This window comes from Leptopilina boulardi, unplaced genomic scaffold (assembly GCF_019393585.1).
Source record: "Leptopilina boulardi isolate dan_hultmark-lab unplaced genomic scaffold, ZJU_Lbou_2.1 LbouV2_123, whole genome shotgun sequence".
In the NCBI taxonomy this organism is placed as follows: Eukaryota; Metazoa; Arthropoda; class Insecta; order Hymenoptera; family Figitidae; genus Leptopilina; species Leptopilina boulardi.
The window spans coordinates 5,275,200-5,292,871 of record NW_026137667.1 but is presented as its reverse complement, the minus strand read 5'-3'; the positions used below and the strand labels follow the sequence as shown (position 1 = coordinate 5,292,871).

Below are 17,672 nucleotides of genomic sequence, written 5' to 3'. Positions count from 1 at the left end.
GTGAGTATTCTGAATATGAAATATTTTGAAATATAGTAAAAAAGAAAAAAATTTTAGATTTTGTGATTTCTTTTTTGAAAATTAGTTTTTCTTCTTCTTTTAAAAAAAGGTTACTTAAAAGACTGTAAAAGAAATTTTAAATTTTTTCTAAAAGAACTTTTGGAAATTTGATTCAAATAATCGGTTACATGGCAATTACCAAATAAATATTTATTTGAATCAAATAAATTTCTCTCTCTCTCTATGTAAAAAAATCCTATATTAAAGAGCAAAATTTACTGTGGCAGCAAAAAATTCGCTTGCGTGCAGAGAAAAAAAACTTTTCAAAACAAAATTAAATTTCCGTAAAGAAAAAAAAAATAATAGAAAAAAAAATTGTTATATTGTTTTAGAAAAACATCGTCAGTCTTTCTCTCTCTTTCCTCTCGACTGCTTTTAATTACGACGTAATTGACATTAATTAAAAGGCATGCGGGCTTCTGATATCACCCTCTCGTCAAATTAAAATTAAACATCACGAGAGAGACGAACTAAATACGAATAACATTCATTCTCTCAATTATTATATTATTCTCATTTTTCAAATCAAAAAAAAAAAAAATAATTTGGAAAAATTTTTTCCCATACCTAATAATTGTCATTGAAGCAAAAAAAATATAATGAAAAAATGTTGTCTCCAAAGACCTATTTTTTTTTTTTTTTGTGGCAGTAAATTATTCAACAAGTGGTTTTTAAATAATATCTACGAGCGCCGATAATATTGATAAGATCTGAAAGGCGATTCATATATGACAAAAAAAAGAAAGAGAGAGAGAGAGAGAGAGAAAATTCAACGATGTATTTCACACGTGGAAAAAGATAAGCTATTTAATAAATATAAAATATTCGTTTTTTTCCATGGTGAGAGAGAGAGAGAGAGAGAGAAAGGGTAAAAGAAAGAGGGCAATAGCAGTTGCGCAACGAAGACCGCATGCCTGCAAAATTGCTCCATTATTACTTCATCTAGATCAGGGATGGTGTTATAGCTTTGATATTCCTTCCATAAAGGTTGTTCAACTCTCTCTCTCTCTCTCTTTCTTTCTCTCAAGCGCAAATAGCAAAACAGATCTTGACATAGGATCCGCTATATAAGCCTTCGCACTCTTTTTCCAACATTTATACAAGATTATAACTGGTTCCATTTATTTGTAATTAAAGCCACACACACACACACATATATACTTTGAAGTTCTATTTCAGGTTCCACTGTATGTTATTTCAGTTTCTTGCTTCTCAAAATTAGCATGTGATTAATTAAACTTGGTGTTTAGCGCACCAAGATATTATTTTTTTTGTTTCGGAAAAAAAAAAAATTCTTAAAAAAATTTAACAAAATCAGTGTTGATACTATTTAGAAAATATTTTTTTTCTATATTCATTAACCCCGAGATAAAATTTACTTTTCCCTAATCCATTTTTAATTTCGATTTAATGATATACATTAAACGCTCGTCAGTATAAGGTACTATAATTTTCTATATATATGTCAAAAGAAGATTAAAATGTGATTTGATAAGATTTTTTTTTTATGTTCAATATACATTTTTCATTGATTTTGTGTTCTATTTTTTGAAAATTTTTTTATTGAAGATTAATAACACAGAAAATTAAAAGGCATTAAAATAAGATGCAACGCTTATTATTTTAATCCAATTTTGCTTATTTTAATACCAAAATGGATTAAAATAAGCAAAATTGGATTAAACAACGCTTATTTTAATTTTCTGTGAAACCTTGATTGGGGTGATTCAAAATCAGAGAAAAGTTTTGTTTGAACCAAATATAAAAATTTTTTTTTTTTTTTTGTATAAACACAAGTTTTTTGATTATTTAAATTGGTAATTTTTATTTTACCAAATTTCTCATTACACAACTTTTTATTTGAAAGAATTTCAATTTAACGAATTTCGCAATTTAATAAGAATTTTAAGTGCTTCGAATTTTTTAAATACATATATAGAATTTTCAAATCATCAAATTTTAATTTGTCCTAAATTTTTATGTGTTATTTCTATTTGGTAGAATTCTTAAAACGACGAATTTTAATTTATTCGAAATTGTATAAAAAAAGAAAACCGACATTTAAAAATTTGCATCACTTCAAATTCTGTTTTATGATAATTAGGATAAATTAAAATTCGGCTAAATTAGAATTCTTTTCATTAAAAATTTTGGCAAAAAGAAATTATGTGAAATATAAAAATTCTGACAAATTTGGTTGTTTCAAAGGAATTTTTTTCTTATTGTAAAATACTAGAAAAAAGGAATTGTATTTTTAAAAAATAATTTCTGTTTTTAATTTTCAATTTTTAGTTCACTTACCATAAATCTCGTTGATCCACTAAAATGATTGCTCTCCTTAGTTTTCCTCACGCACACTGAAATCAAAAACAAAAATTTTTGATTAAATATCAAAATTATAAATAAAAATTTTTTTTGTAATTTTGTAAATTTAAAATCGTACTTTATAAATAAAATTTTTTTTTGTAATTTTGTAAATTTAAAATCGTACTTTATAAATAAAATTTTTTTTTGTAATTTTGTAAATTTAAAATCGTACTTTTGACTCTAAATTATTGAAAAAAATAACTGATTATTATTTGAATTTGAACGCAAAATGCTTGTTATATGATTTATCAAATCAGCTACCTATTTATAAATCTGATTAATAACAGATTATAGATATAAAGGAATAATAAAAAAAAAAAAATTATAGAAACAAGGAAGTTTAATAGAATGCAACAAACTGAAACGTTGAGTTGTTGAGTCGATGAAAAAGGTTTTAATTTCGAAATGTTGACCTCTGACTGCATATATATACTTCGTGGGGCATAAATTTTTCCTGTCTGTCGAATGTCTACCACTTTGCAAAGCAGCTATATATACATATAGACTTATACCGATTAGCCGCACATTGCCTGCTGTTATCGTTAACGAGAATATGTGCAAAATAATTGGAGTGATCTCTCTCTCTCTCTCTCTCTTTTTTTTTTCTCTCGACAATATTTCTCACGCGGGAAAAATTGATAGAGACACACGAAAGGGTTAATCGTACTTATTTCTGACAAGCGCGAAGATTTCACAACTCATATATATTATATATATAAAGAAAGTTTACATATATATGTTTTATCTGATTATTTCTGATATACAATCAAAACTTCTTTCATTTCCTTTTTTTTTAAATGTAACCGTATCTTAATCAACAATCTAATGAAATGTCAGATTTCATAAAACTTGAAAAGAAAAAGATAAAATAATTTTGTATTAGAAAAATTGTTTCTTTTCATTCAGAGTGTAAACTATATAGAAAAGTGGTTTATTAAAAAAAAGTTAGATTATTGTATAACTGCATCGATCAATAACTGCTTTGAAAAATTATTTTTTTTTTTATTTACATTGCACTTCAATTTGTTGCGTAATTTATTTATTTTTTTGAAAAAAAAATTTAAAAATATAATTTATTTGTCTGTTCTGAAAAAAGTAAATTTTAATATAAATAAATTACAATAAAAAATTGTTTTATTAAAATTTTATTTATTTACCAATTGCATTAAAATAGGTTTAAAAATAATATTCTTTTCATTTTCCTTTGCAAGTTAAACACGGAATTTAGATACCGTTTTTAATAGAGGTTTTTAATATGAGTAATTTTTTCTGTAAAATCTTGTAAATTGTTTTGTGTGTATATCAGTAGAATATTATGGATTTCTTGAATCTTATGGTGATTCTTTGCTAGTATAGTACTGTGTTTTTCCTTGAAAAAATGAGACGTGAGTTCTGGAATGTTTATAATAAAACAAGGCCAGAAATATGCGTAACTACCCGCGCGCAACAAGACGATAAATCTCTTTTGTCTTTTTTGATTTAAGTACCTTCGCGAGTAAATTATCAATTTATTGAAGTTAATTAAAAAACATTCAAGTTTTTAATTAAGTTATTTTATGTATCAAATTTGAAAGTTAATATTTTTGGCAATTTACAAAATAATATGTAACTTTTAGAAATATTTGGTTATTTATAAAAAAAATTTTTTTTGGAAACTTATATAAAGTAAGGATTTATTTTATAAAAATTTATATTGGTAATTTATGGTAATTTACAGGTAATTTCTGGAAATTTATGGTAATTTACAAAGATCTATAGGTAATTTATGAAAATTTATAGAAACCTTAAGTAACTTTATGAAAGTTTACAAAATCTATACATAGGTAGTTTATGTAAATTTATACAAACCTATTGGGTAATTTATGGGAATTTAGATAAATCTACAGGTAATTTATGGAAACTTACATAAATCTATAGTTAATTTATGGAAACTTACAGAAATTTATAGGCACTTTATGTAAATTTACAGAAGTAGGTAATAGAGGTAATTTATGGAAGTTTCCATAAACCTATAGGCGCAATTTATAAAAATTTACAGAAATCTATATAGACAATTTATTGAATTTTACAAAAGATTGATAGGTAATTTATTGTAACCTGAAGATACTTTATGGACGTTTAAAAAAATCGATGGGTAATTTATGGAAACTTACAGAAATCTATAGATACTTTAGCTAAATTTACAGAGGTATGTAATATAGGTAATTTATGGAAGTTTACAGAAACCTATAGGAAATTTACAAAAATCTATAGGCAACTTATGAAAGTGTATAGAAATCGATATGTAATTTATGGAAATTTACATAGATCTATAGATAGTTTTTGAAAACATAAAGATACTTTATCGAAGTTTATAGAAATCAATAGGAAATTTATAGAAACTTACATAAATCTATAAGTAATTTATGGAAACGTACAGAAATCTATGGGTACTTTATCTAAATTTACAAAAGTATGTAATATAGGTAATTTGTGGAAATTTACAGAAACTTATAGGAAACTTACAGAAATTTATAGGTAATTTGTGGAAATTTACAGAAACTTATAGGAAACTTACAGAAATTTATAGGTAATTTATGAAAGTTTATAGAAATCGATAGGTAATTTATGAAAATCTAAAGATATTTTATGGAAATTTAAAGAAATCGACAAGTAATTTATGGAAACTTACAGAATTCTAAGTAATTTATGGAAATTTACAGAAATTTTTAGGCACTTTATGTAAATTTACAGAAGTAAGTAATAGAGGTAATTTATGGAAGTTTGCATAAACCTATAGGCGCAATTTATAAAAATTTACAGAAATCTATAGATAATTTATTGAATTTTACAAAAGATTGATAGGTAATTTATTGTAACCTGAAGATACTTTATGGACGTTTAAAGAAATCAATGGGTAATTTATGGAAACTTACATAAATCTATAGATACTTTACCTAATTTTACAGAGGTATGTAATATAGGTAATTTATGGAAGTTTACAGAAACCTATATAGGAAATTTAAAAAAATCTATAGGCAACTTATGAAAGTTTATAGATGTCGATAGGTAATTTATGGAAATTTACATAGATCTATATGTAGTTTTTGGAAACCTATAGATACTTGCGAAGTTTATAGAAATCAATAGGAAATTTATGGAAACTTACATAAATCTATAAGTAATTTATGGAAATGTACAGAAATCTATGGGTACTTTATCTAAACTTACAGAAGTATATGTAATATAGGTAATATATGGAAGTTTACAGAAAGTTATAGGAAATTTACAGAAATTCTTAGAGAATTTAAATTTACAGAAATCAATAGGTAATTTATGGAAACCTAAAGGTACTTTATGGAATTTAAAGCAATCGATAGGTAATTTATTGAAACTTACAAAAATCTATAAGTAATTTATGAAAACCTAAAGGTACTTTATGGAATTTAAAGCAATCGATAGGTAATTTATTGAAACTTACAGAAATCTATAAGTAATTTATGGAAATTTACAGAAATCTATAGGAAATTTATGAAAGTTTACAAAAAAAAGCCTTATGTAATTTATGGAAGTTTACAGACTGTATAGGTAATTTATGGAAATTTACAGAAATCTATAGGAAATTTTGGGAAAATAGAAATCTTTAGGTAATTTACGGAAATTTAGAGATAAAATTCATGCAGATAAATATCCAGAGGGAAAAATTATACTATTTCCTCACTCAGAAATTAAAACAACAATTTGATATTGATTTTTTGAGCTGAACTCGTTGAAAATAATGAAAAACAATATATAAAAATTGATTTTGCGTTCGCTTATAAACAGATTACATTGTGATAAGACAGGAATCCATTCGGGCAGTAGGCCTCGTATGTGCCACGGTGTCACGACGTGTTCAAGTCTATTCACCTATGCAAGATGTTTTATTCTATATAATACAAACTATATATACCGGCTTTGTTGATGTTTGTATCTATATATATATACATATAAGAGAAGAAACAGCTGGATGAAGAGGAATAGATGCTAGACTTGGTTAAAGATACCTGTTTCTAGTAGAGATATATGTATATATGTATACTGGTATTAAAGAGAAGAGGATGCAAAATTGAATGCATTGATGAGTTCCCGAGTATGGAATCAGTCGTTGTCGAACGGTTAGCTGGTGGTTTGGTAGCATCGTTGTTGGCTTCCAGGAGAGTTGCCGAGCCGTTCGGCAATATGTGACTCCTGCCTCTTCATGGTTGCTTAGAGCATTGCTCAGCTCAGCGGTCGTTTTCAGTGTTACTTCGACCGTCGCGGAGGTCGGACTCTTGTTCAAATGTCATTTCACGTGGCGCGAAATTTTCTTTTTCTCATTGTATATTTATATATGTTTTCCAATTGACATAATTTTTTAAGACAGTATTTTTTTTCAAAATATTAATTCAAAATATTTTACCATAAAAAAAATATTGGAAATTTGCTTTCTTTCATAGGAACTATCGAATTTGGAAATTTATTTCTAGAAACTTTACTGAAAAATTTTGAAAGAACTTGATTATGATAAATTTAACTAGAGGAATTTATTTAAACGAAATGAATTATTTTGAAATAGTAAGAAATGTGAAAAGACATGAGAAATGCAAATACATGTATTGAAATGTCAAATACTTGTTTCTTTTTTTTTCTTTTTTTTTTTTTGAACCAAACAAAGTGTGAGTGAATGAACTCGCGATGAGGTTTTTCGATGGAAAGGTGACCGGTTGTGTGGTGAAGTTTAATGCACTTCAGGATAGTGTTTATCAAGCTCATCGATTGGATTATTCGCGAGGCAAAATATTCGTGAGGGAATCGATTTAAATTTTACCCGCGCATAATTTTGGTGCGCGCGGTTTTCTGTAAAATGTTTGAAAATTGAAATTTAAAAAAAAAAAAACAAAATTTATGATAACAGTGATAAAGTTTCTGTTTTTTTTTTTAAATAAAAAGTTTTAAAAAAAAGTTGACAGTCACTGTTGATGACAACGAGAGGATATTTTCATATGTGCCGGCATCGATATACTGTTTACGCAAGTGGGATATACTTTCCGTTGAGAGAGAGCACGTGGATACATCACTGATGAAACTTGCCGCGCAAGGAATGCGATCTTATCTCGCTCAGAGGTAAATCCTTATAACTTTTTTTTAATCCGATTATAAACTTGGAATATTTATTTATATTCGTAACGTTTGTCAATGTGTATGCGTGTGAGAATATGTTGATATACAGGCAGTCGATAAAACTGACGTCCGTCAGTTTTGTAATCAACTGCGGTTTGAAATATTAACGTTGGCAAAGTTTTATTTTCATCAGGTTACGACGTTGCCTGTTAAAAAAAAAAAAAAATAAATATCGACTATCATTTGGCCTTCAAATATTTTATTTTACAGACTTTTAGGTTTCAAAAAAAATCTCCTTTTTTTACAGACTATTCCTCAAATTAAAAATTTTGTACACAAAAATTTCTTGTGCTATCTACAAACTGCAATTGCAGCCTCCACAAAACAGCTGATTTTGGGAAATACACAAATCGGACTTGTGAAGAGAACAAAATTTTTTGGCAGACGTGAAAATTTTTTGGGAAAAAGCAAATTGTTTTGTGGTCGATAGAAAATTTATTTCTAATTATGATTTTTGTTTTATTAAAAAAAAAATGTCAATTTTTGATATATAAATTGTTGCCTCATGAAAAAAAAATTTTGCCACGATGACAATATTTTGCAGAACACTGCTATACGTCTTATGTGAATGGTTGACAACTGAAAGAAAATACTTAAACTTGAGATGATACAGATTTTCTAGAACGAAACATGAGTCTGTGACTACGTAGTAGGAAAATTTCTTTTATAAAATTATTATAATTCTCCATTTCTCAAAATATTCCATTTTAAAAAATACCAATACCATTGGAAAAATTACAAAGATTTAAAAAAAGATACAAAAGAAGCAAAGAAAAAAGAAGAGATTAAAAAAAGAAGATAAAAAAGAAATCTTTTAAAGTAACTTTTTTTTCTAATAAAAATATTTCCCTAAGGAAACATTTATATATGTTTATATTTTAGAATGCATAAAAAAAAGGCAAAAAATACTAATATGAAGAAGAAGTGACATCAGAAGTGGTCATCTCATCATCTTGGAATTCATTATGCTCGATTATATTTATATCTCTTGGAATTTAAGTGCCAATAGCAATTATTATTATTATACTTGAAACAAAGTTCAGTCTGTTTTTTTTTTTAAATTTTTCCAGGTTTTTCGCATTTAAAGTAATGCAAGGAAAAAAATTTAATCATGAAACCTTCAAACATACATTACTCATAGCATATTTTTCTCAATCATACAATCGATTTCACATGCGGCCATGAGAGAGTCAAGATTTCGCTGATGTATATATATATATAAATAAAAAAAAAGAACTTCAATCTTGTAACCTCCCATTATCTTGCATTATTTTTCCAATGCAATTGAATTCAATTTTTATCGAGTTTCACTTAAACATTCATGAGAATACAAAAAAAAAAAACTCAAGAATCGAGTCTTTAAAAACAATTTTTCTTCTTTTTTGGTTTTGTTAAGACTTTCTAAAATTCAGAATTTTAAATGGAGGATGCATTTACTCCGTTCCCTTTGTTTCAAGGAATATAATTTCTGCGCATTATATTTAATTTAATTTTTTTTTTCCTTTTTTTTTTTTGACATGAATGATAGCATATATATATAGAAGGTATTCAACATTCTTTGAGATAATTCATTCTTATCTGCGAGCATGTGTAACAGTTACCTTTGTCAACATCTTTTTACAAAGAAATACAAAGGTTATAAAATGACGATTTGTCATTTCCTCTCGAGGACATCTTCCAATTATGAAATAAGTCACGAACTGCGATTGTTTGAATAAATTTTCAAGGTTAATTTTTTTTCGAAGTCAAATTGGAGAAAGATTTTTTTCCTATCGCGCTAAGGTATTTTTCTTGTTTCAAATTCCAGGGATTTTAATTTTTGTTTTTGTAAATAATTAAAACTTAAAAATTTAAGATAATAGTATAGGTTGTATAAAATTGCTAGTTTGTGATTTCGAAATTAGAAGTTCGAACAATAATAGATCGCAGGATACTTTATAATCACAGTTGTCTCTAAGTCGAATTGTTCGTGATATGAATGTCAATTTTCAACGTAATCAGAATTTACAATTCGATTCCTATTTTATTCAACGATTTAAAAATACTTCTTTTCTATATAATCGTGAGGAAAATATTAGCATGGAATTTTATTTTAAAAATGAATTTTTTTTTATTTACCTTAAAATTAATAATTAATTACATTAAATTAAATAAAAATAAGAAAATTAAAAAAAAATCAGTACAATCAAATATTTTTCAAAATAAAAAATTTAATGGTTTTTTTTTTTTGATAAAAAAAGTAACTTCCTGTTGATTACAAAAATTTTTTCAAATATAAAAAAAATAATTTATCGTTCCCGGTAATATTTGAGTTTTAATTGAACATGCGTGGTGCATTATATCATTTTTCACGATAAAACTTGAGTCACGCATTTCTACATATATACATATGAGGTAATAAAATTTATTATACGAAAATTATGCCATGAGTGTGTTAAAAAATTTTGCTCTAGTTTACAAAATGAACTTGAGAGAGACGTTTTTTTTTTCTTTACCAAAATAATTTATTTCTCTACAAATTATTTTCATATCATGATGAGTCACTGTTTACATGACGGAAAATATATATCCTATTGAAGAAAAATATTTTTCTATATTGAAAAGAATATTTTTTTCTATTCATATGAAAAAAAAAAATAATCTAATCTTGGGTTAAGAGAAAATATCGAAATACATAATCGAGCAAGTAATTACTTAGTTAACGTTATGTTAAGTAGGGTATAGGCTATAGTCTTCCGATAAGACTTGTTATTATTGATTGACAAGTGTGTGCGGTTTACTATCGCACTTATGATAAGACTATATTATATATTTAATAAGAAATTTTTCAGCATAACTTTATTTAAACAATATAGTAATTTTACACTGATTTTTGTAATTAATAATTTTAAAAAATAAATATTTCCTATTTTTATAATTTAAAAAAAAAAATTTTTTGTTTCAAAAAAAATATGGGAATGTGATAAATATTATCTTTTCAGTTAGAAATCATTTTTATGAGATTAAAAAAAATATGTATTCTGGAGGGTGATCTTTTCTGGGAAAGAAGAAAATGATCTCCGATTGGAAGTTTATACTGAATCAACACAGTGGCTTTCAATGATAAGTCGCGCGCGCTTTTTGAAGCGAGAGTGTATAACTGTCAAGAAAGTATAAATGCCCCCTTCTAACTAAAGATAACAAAACTATGCCCGTTGTCTATTTGCAATATTGTAAGACACAAAATTATTGTTGCATTCACAGATAACAAGAACAATTCTGTAAATTGTGCCAAAAAAAAATGTCATTGTTTTCACTATTATTATTGACAAAAAAGAAAGTCAAAAAAAATTTTTTTTGAAGTAATATTTTCTCCTCTTTTCATGAGGAGAAATAGAGATTTATTTTTTAATTCTAAATTTATTTTATAATTTATTTTTTAATTTATTATAATAAATTATTATATATATATATATATATATATATATAATCAATTACAATATAATATATTATAATAAATAGATAAATTTTATATAAAATTAAAAAAAAATTCTTCATTGAGTAAACTGATTTGAACTTTAAATGAGAAATATAATAAATCTTGTTAATTTAAGTATGGGTTGTTATCAAGTTATATTTGTTATCAATGGCCATTTGTCAGCTGAGACGTTATTTTTTGTAGCAAAAAGAAGTTTTATTCGAAACGAATATTTTATCCTTGATAAACGCGTTTTTATTTTAATTTTTGTTAAAGAGAGAAAAAATTAAATATTTTTGTACGAAATTTTTATAAATTTGCAATGGGTTTCACTGCGTTTTGGAATTCGAGCATAACAAAAAAAAAAAAAAAGAAAGAAAAAAAAGGTCAAATGGCTTCCTCGATTTTGCCTTGTGTTTTTGTAGCTTGCAGCAGCAGCACGTGACGAGCGCATGTGTGCGTTCTAAAAACCTTCCTCCCTCGTAATTCACGCCACTCTCGGTCGTTTGCCTTTCTTGGCTTTAGGGCCAATAACTAACAGCTTTGAAAAACCATTCAAACTTCCCATGTTTGTGAACCTAACTCGACTTTTGATCCCATTTATTACTATGGTACTTTTCCTTTAACAATTTTTGCGTCTATTTAAAAAAAAATAGATATATATTCTCACCGCCTTTAAATATACGTTTATTTAAATTTTTACTATTTTTTTCGTAAAAGAAAAAAAAACTATTTCCGTAATTCTAAACAAATATTTTAATTCAAATATAATTAAAAATAATTACGTATAAAAAAAAGCAATGATTACCTTGATTTTAATAGAATTTCATCAAGGTTAACTTTTTTATTTATTCATTTTTTTTTTTTTGTGTAATTTCCGGTTTAGAGTTGGTATTTTTCGTCAGTTTGCCACATGTACAAAGAAGTTGTAAGCGCACACTTTCTTAACAATGTTCTCCTTATAATTTCAGGCACGACTGACGCGGAAGATTCTTATCAATTGCTAAACCGGTGACAATGGCCTCTTACTTTTTAATTGACTTTAATTGCCGTTAATTTCCTCCGCCCTTCCCTTTGGTAAAACTACTTTAACGACCTAGTCTCTCGAAAAGGTTCGCGAGCAATTAATGTGTGGAAAAATCGAATTCGTTGAAAAGGAAATTTTTTTTTTACATTCCGTATTCTTTTTAATTTCTTTCTCCTTTTTCCAAAAGTCTCAAGATCAAACTTCTGAAGGTTAAAAAAATCCTATTTTCTTTAGTTCGAAGAAAATGTCAGGGTTCTTTTTTTTGTGCTTTAGACTTTTTTTTTTCTCTTCTCGAACAATTATACACTCTTGGATGCACAAAAGCATTTTGCAGGAGTACAAAAGCGGGTCCAGCACTTAATTAGGCGAATCGCTGAGAGTGAAAGAATAGAATAAAACCTGTCGAGATTATAATAAGATTTTGAAGCCTCGTTTTAATATTGGAATTGACTGTGCGTGGAAATAATTATCTCCTATACATATTTTCATATATTTTTTGAACATGTGCACTAATATACATATAAATAATACATGTATATAATAGGTATAGGTATATTTTCATAGTACACATATAAAAGCATTTTTCTACAGTGTACACATTTTTGTACCTAGACGAATACATTTTCATGTATATATATATATATATAGTGCATTTTATTTTATGGGTGTAGGTAAATGTGTTTAAAACCAGTTTATAACAAGTCAGGATCGCGGGGATAAAGTTCGAAGTAACGCCACCACTGAGATGTGTTTCGCGCCGGAAAGTTGCTCGTCATACTTTATTGTATATTTTTGCACGAGTGAAAGTGTTCCATTTTAATGTCCATATATACCGCAAACACACTCACAATATACATTTTAGTCGCGAGAGACCGTGTAAGAAAGGAGCAAACAAACACATCTTGTATTCTAATAATCATCAAAGAAGTGCATATTTGTTTACTGATAAATATATATACATTTCTCCGAATATGATTGTAAGTTTCTTTAGGCAGCATGTACTGGTTCAACAGTGTCAGATAATTTTGAATCAGCATTGATTTGATACAGATTCGGCAGTAGTGGAATTGTAACCCAAAATCGGAAATAGCAGACATATTATACTGATCTAATTTTGATTGTTTTGATTCTGATTTTTTAGGACTGGAATTTTGGTACGAAATCAGAAATAGCAGATTTAACTAGTATTGTTAAGATTCTGGTTTGTTAGTACTGAAATTTTAATCCAAAATCAGAAATAGCAGATAAATACTGATCTAATTCGGATTGTTTTGATTTTAATTTTTCAGTACAGGAATTTTAGTAGAAAATCAGAAATAGCAGATTTAACTATAGTACCGTTCAGATTCTGGATTATTAGTACTAAAATTTTAATCCAAAATCGGAAATAGCAGATAAATACAGGTCTAATTCCGACTGCTTTGATTCTGATTTGTCAGTTCTGGAATTTTAATCCAAAAATCAGAAATAGCAGATTTAACTAGAACTGTTCAGATTCTGGATTGTTGTACTGAAATTTTAATCCAAAAATCAGAAATAGCAGGCAAATGCTGCTCTAATTCTTATTGTTTTAATTTTGAATTTTAATTACAGGAATTTTAGTACGAAATCAGAAATAGCAGATTTAACTAGTACCGTTCAGATTCTGGATTGTTAGTACTGAAATTTTAATCCAAAATCGGAAATAGCAGATAAATACAGGTTTAATTCCGACTGCATTGATTCTGATTTGTCAGTACTGGAATTTTAATCCAAAAATCAGAAATAGCAGATTTAACTAGAACCGTTCAGATTCTGAATTGTTGTACTGAAATTTTAATCAAAAATCGGAAATAGCAGATAAATACAGATCTAATTCCGACTGCTTTGATTCTGATTTGTCAGTTCTGGAATTTTAATCCAAAAATCAGAAATAGCAGACAAATGCTGCTCTAATTCTTAGTTTTAATTCTGAATTTTCAGTACAGAAATTTTAGTACGAAATCAGAAACAGCAGATTTAACTAGTACCGTTCAGATTCTGGATTGTCAGTACTAAAATTTTAATCCAAAATCAGAAATAGCAAACAATTGCCTAATTCTATCAACCAGTACTCCTTCAGTAGAATCAGTATTGTTTCGATTCTAGCAACCAGTAAAGATTCAGAACGATTTTAACCAATACTGAATAGTTGAGAATTCTGTCTTCGATTTTCACAATTATGAATAACGGTTTTTTGCACTACAGATAAAATGTATGATCTGTAAAAAAAAATTGTAATTACCCATAATATACTATTACCAACGATACAACTTACATCCACTACTAACACTCTCGGTGAGATCAAAAGTATTACATTTCATACACAGAAATCAATATATCACTACAAGGTCGTTTGAACCCACATAATTTCTTACAGAGTTGCATCTAGAAATGCTCAAAGACTAAAAATTACAAACAACAAAAATATCGAGTTTATATCTATGTATAAAAATCTGTTTTTAATTTATTCCGTAATTAATTAAGAACTACGTTGATTAAATTCAGAGAAATCGCAACAATAATTTGTTGAGAAAATAACTGCGGCAAAGAATTTAGCTCTTGCTCTGATTTTGATTGGATTCAAGTGAAGATCGTTTCTATCGCTTGCGAAAACAGGTAACCTTGCAAGGCCTTGTTACAACCAACCCGCTCTGTGTGAGATTCAATGGGGGAAAAGAGTCAAGCTGGTAGACCCGGTTGGTATACATATATATAAAATAAAGGCAAAAGACTAGCTTTGCGGATGCCTACGGTGTTTAGCGGGCGTTAAACGATTCAAACGAACTCTACCTCCACTAAATAATAAATATGTTCGGCATTTAAAAAGATATTCAACGAATGTTGCCAATTAGGACCTTTTTTCACCTGTAGAATCTCGTTTTTCTTATTTCTTCCAAATGAAAAAATGCATTATTCCCTTTTTCATTTACAGATTTAATAAATTCTTTTAATTGGTTATAAAAATCGGACAAATAATTTTTGGGAAATACCAATAGCAATGTAATTTCTAATTGGGGTTTTTTTTTTTGATTGGATTGTATAGTTTATACCTTCAAGTGTTGTTGTGATACTTGACGAATTCCAAGCGCATTTACTTGTCGATCAGAAGAGGGCGATTTCGAATAACATATGACAGCGTTAATTGGGCCTGGTAAAGCAGCGCCTTTCGTGACAGCTGTAACGTTTTGTAATTGTCGGTGCCGTCATTATATCGTGACCGTTGGAGAGTCGACGCGATGATTACAGAGCGTGTGGAAAGGAAGCAAATCGAGAATGTACATAACTTCATACACACACGTTTTCTTTAATATATATATACACATATAGAATAATATTTCCTCTTACATTTTGATGGACGTTTGTGCGAGATTTATGTCAATTTTCCTATCAACGACTTGAATTCAATTTCTCTTTTAATTAACTCACATACTAATTATCAACGAACATTGTATTAAGTTTTAAAAAAGTGTCATTAATTATCATTTTAGTTCAATTTTTTTACATTCAAAATAGTTTTACAAGAATTTCACGATGAGAAGAAAAAAAGCCTCTTTAAAGTCTTTACAAGACTATAATTAAATGAATTATACCGTTTGAAAACGTTTAACGGCGTGAAATCAGCTGAGTGGTTGATATACCCAAAGAAATTTTATAGGCTTTCATTTTAAGGTTATATATATATTTTTTTTTATCGTGAAAGGCATTGCATGTTTTCTTTTTCGAAAATTTATATATAACACAAAGAATTGAAGAAAGTGGTTTATAAAACGTTTCGAAAATGGACGTATCGTGTACTTCTAATTACTTGCGATAACAGTGAATTTGTCATTTAAACGCGCCTCTTTTACAATAAGCAAACTTGCATTTAATTTCCAATTAGTCTTCCCCATATTTGAGACATACAGCCAAGTTCCACGCGAGCGCATACTCATCTCGCGTCAAGGAGAAGAAGAAGAAGAAGAAAACCTGTTTCTAAAACCGCAGACAATTTTATTCGTCACATTTTTTCTGTCTTCCTTCATCATCAAGGTTTTGTCCTTTAAATTCAAAAATAGTTATTTTTTCTCCCATTTTTCCTCTTTTTAATTTATAGAAATTTTTATTTTTTGTTTCATTATTCTATTTTTTTCTTTTTCTTAGTAGATATTTCAAGTTTATCGGAAAAGTCATAACATTCAAAGTGATAATTCTTTTCAATGTATGTGTGATATTAAAAAAAATTAGTATAGTCGATTATAGTGGCGCCAAGCGATTATTTCACAATGAAAAAGAATTTAGTCCTCAACATGTAAACAAGATGTTTGCTATATAGTTGATTTTGTAAATCTTGAATTTATCTCTATGTATTTTTTTATAGCAATATATGTATTAAATAAAACAAATTGAGAAAAGAGAAAAGGATGAAATTGAGACTTATTTTTAGAATAAATATAACGGTTCTTGTTTTTCTCACGTGGGTGTCTTATCAGCTATTTCTAATTTGAATAATTCATAAAGACGATAGTGAGTTAACTGATAGTGGTGTCGTCAAAAGGCACATTGTGCAAAATAGAAGCCAATGCCCTGTTAATCATGATTGTTCACTCTTCTTATCGTATATATAATATTAATAATATATGCATCATCATTTTCTATGCAACAAGATTTTTATTTTTATTTTCGATAATCATTTTTCTGAATACATTTTTATATTTATAATTTTTTCTTCAAGTTAAAATTAACTCTGAAAAGTCATTTACTTTTGTGGTCGATTACGTTTCACTTTTGAAACATAATTTCCGTTCAAGTTCGCAATTATATAGTATCCCCTTGACAAAGTATATGACCATTTAGTTGCGTATTTCATTCAAATATAACAATTCACCTTGACATAAATTAGTCCCACAAGTATTACTCTGTTTCTATATAAAATAACGATTCAAAAAGGAAATGACAAAAATAAAAACGATTTTCCTATTGGTATATAATATAACATACAAAATCTTTTTATATCCTTTTTATAAATTTTTGATTTCCAATGAGATAAAACGAGATTGGTTATGTAAAACAGGATCGTAAAAGGGTGTGAAATCCCTGATTTGTGTTGGTATGAATCCACGAGGCAACTTATTCATACCATCAACTGTTTAAATATAAAAGAAAGTGTCGCCTACATATTAGATTTAAAGATTTCGATTAGTCGTCGTGTGAAAATGAAAACAGCGACATTTAACTTCCTGGTGTCGATATCGTCATTCGGGTAAAACGAAATCTTTTATACAAGTCGCAAAAACTACTTATTTCTTGGGGCGTGAATGGTTAAAGGTTCTTTTTCTTTTTTTTTGTTTGAAGCGAGAACCGTAAAGTGGCCCGAAGCTATTTTATAGTTTGCACGGCTTCGTATGCGCGCACTGCTTGTGAAGGCATTGTAGTTTATCTTGCGGTAAACAAGCCGTGCACCAGGAAAGGCCGTGTTACGTAAGGTTAATTGCGGTCGTTCAGGTTGCCGTGGCTTCTGCGGGTGCAGTATCAAGTGAGATTCTTATCAGTGGACCTTGATCTCGCACTGATAGTTCGCCG

The 17,672-nt window shown here is 27.8% G+C and overlaps 2 protein-coding genes across 3 annotated transcripts in view; one reads left to right on the top strand and one right to left on the bottom strand.

Annotated features, from left to right (window-relative positions):
- The window catches only part of LOC127290938 (prostaglandin E2 receptor EP3 subtype), a 249,774-nt gene that overhangs the window by 72,496 nt on the left and 159,606 nt on the right, over nt 1-17,672 (bottom strand). Inside the window, exon 5 of the mRNA XM_051319783.1 lies at nt 2,362-2,417. The gene's annotated coding sequence lies outside the window, so the exon portion shown is untranslated. The remainder of the gene's footprint in view (nt 1-2,361; nt 2,418-17,672) is intronic.
- The window catches only part of LOC127290902 (rho GTPase-activating protein 7), a 167,543-nt gene continuing 156,481 nt past the window's right edge, over nt 6,611-17,672 (top strand). Inside the window, exons 1-2 of one of the 2 annotated variants that reach the window (XM_051319724.1) lie at nt 6,611-6,766; nt 6,885-7,551. The gene's annotated coding sequence lies outside the window, so the exon portion shown is untranslated. Of the gene's footprint in view, nt 7,552-17,672 lie in introns of both variants that reach the window. The other variant, XM_051319734.1, reaches the window with a different exon arrangement.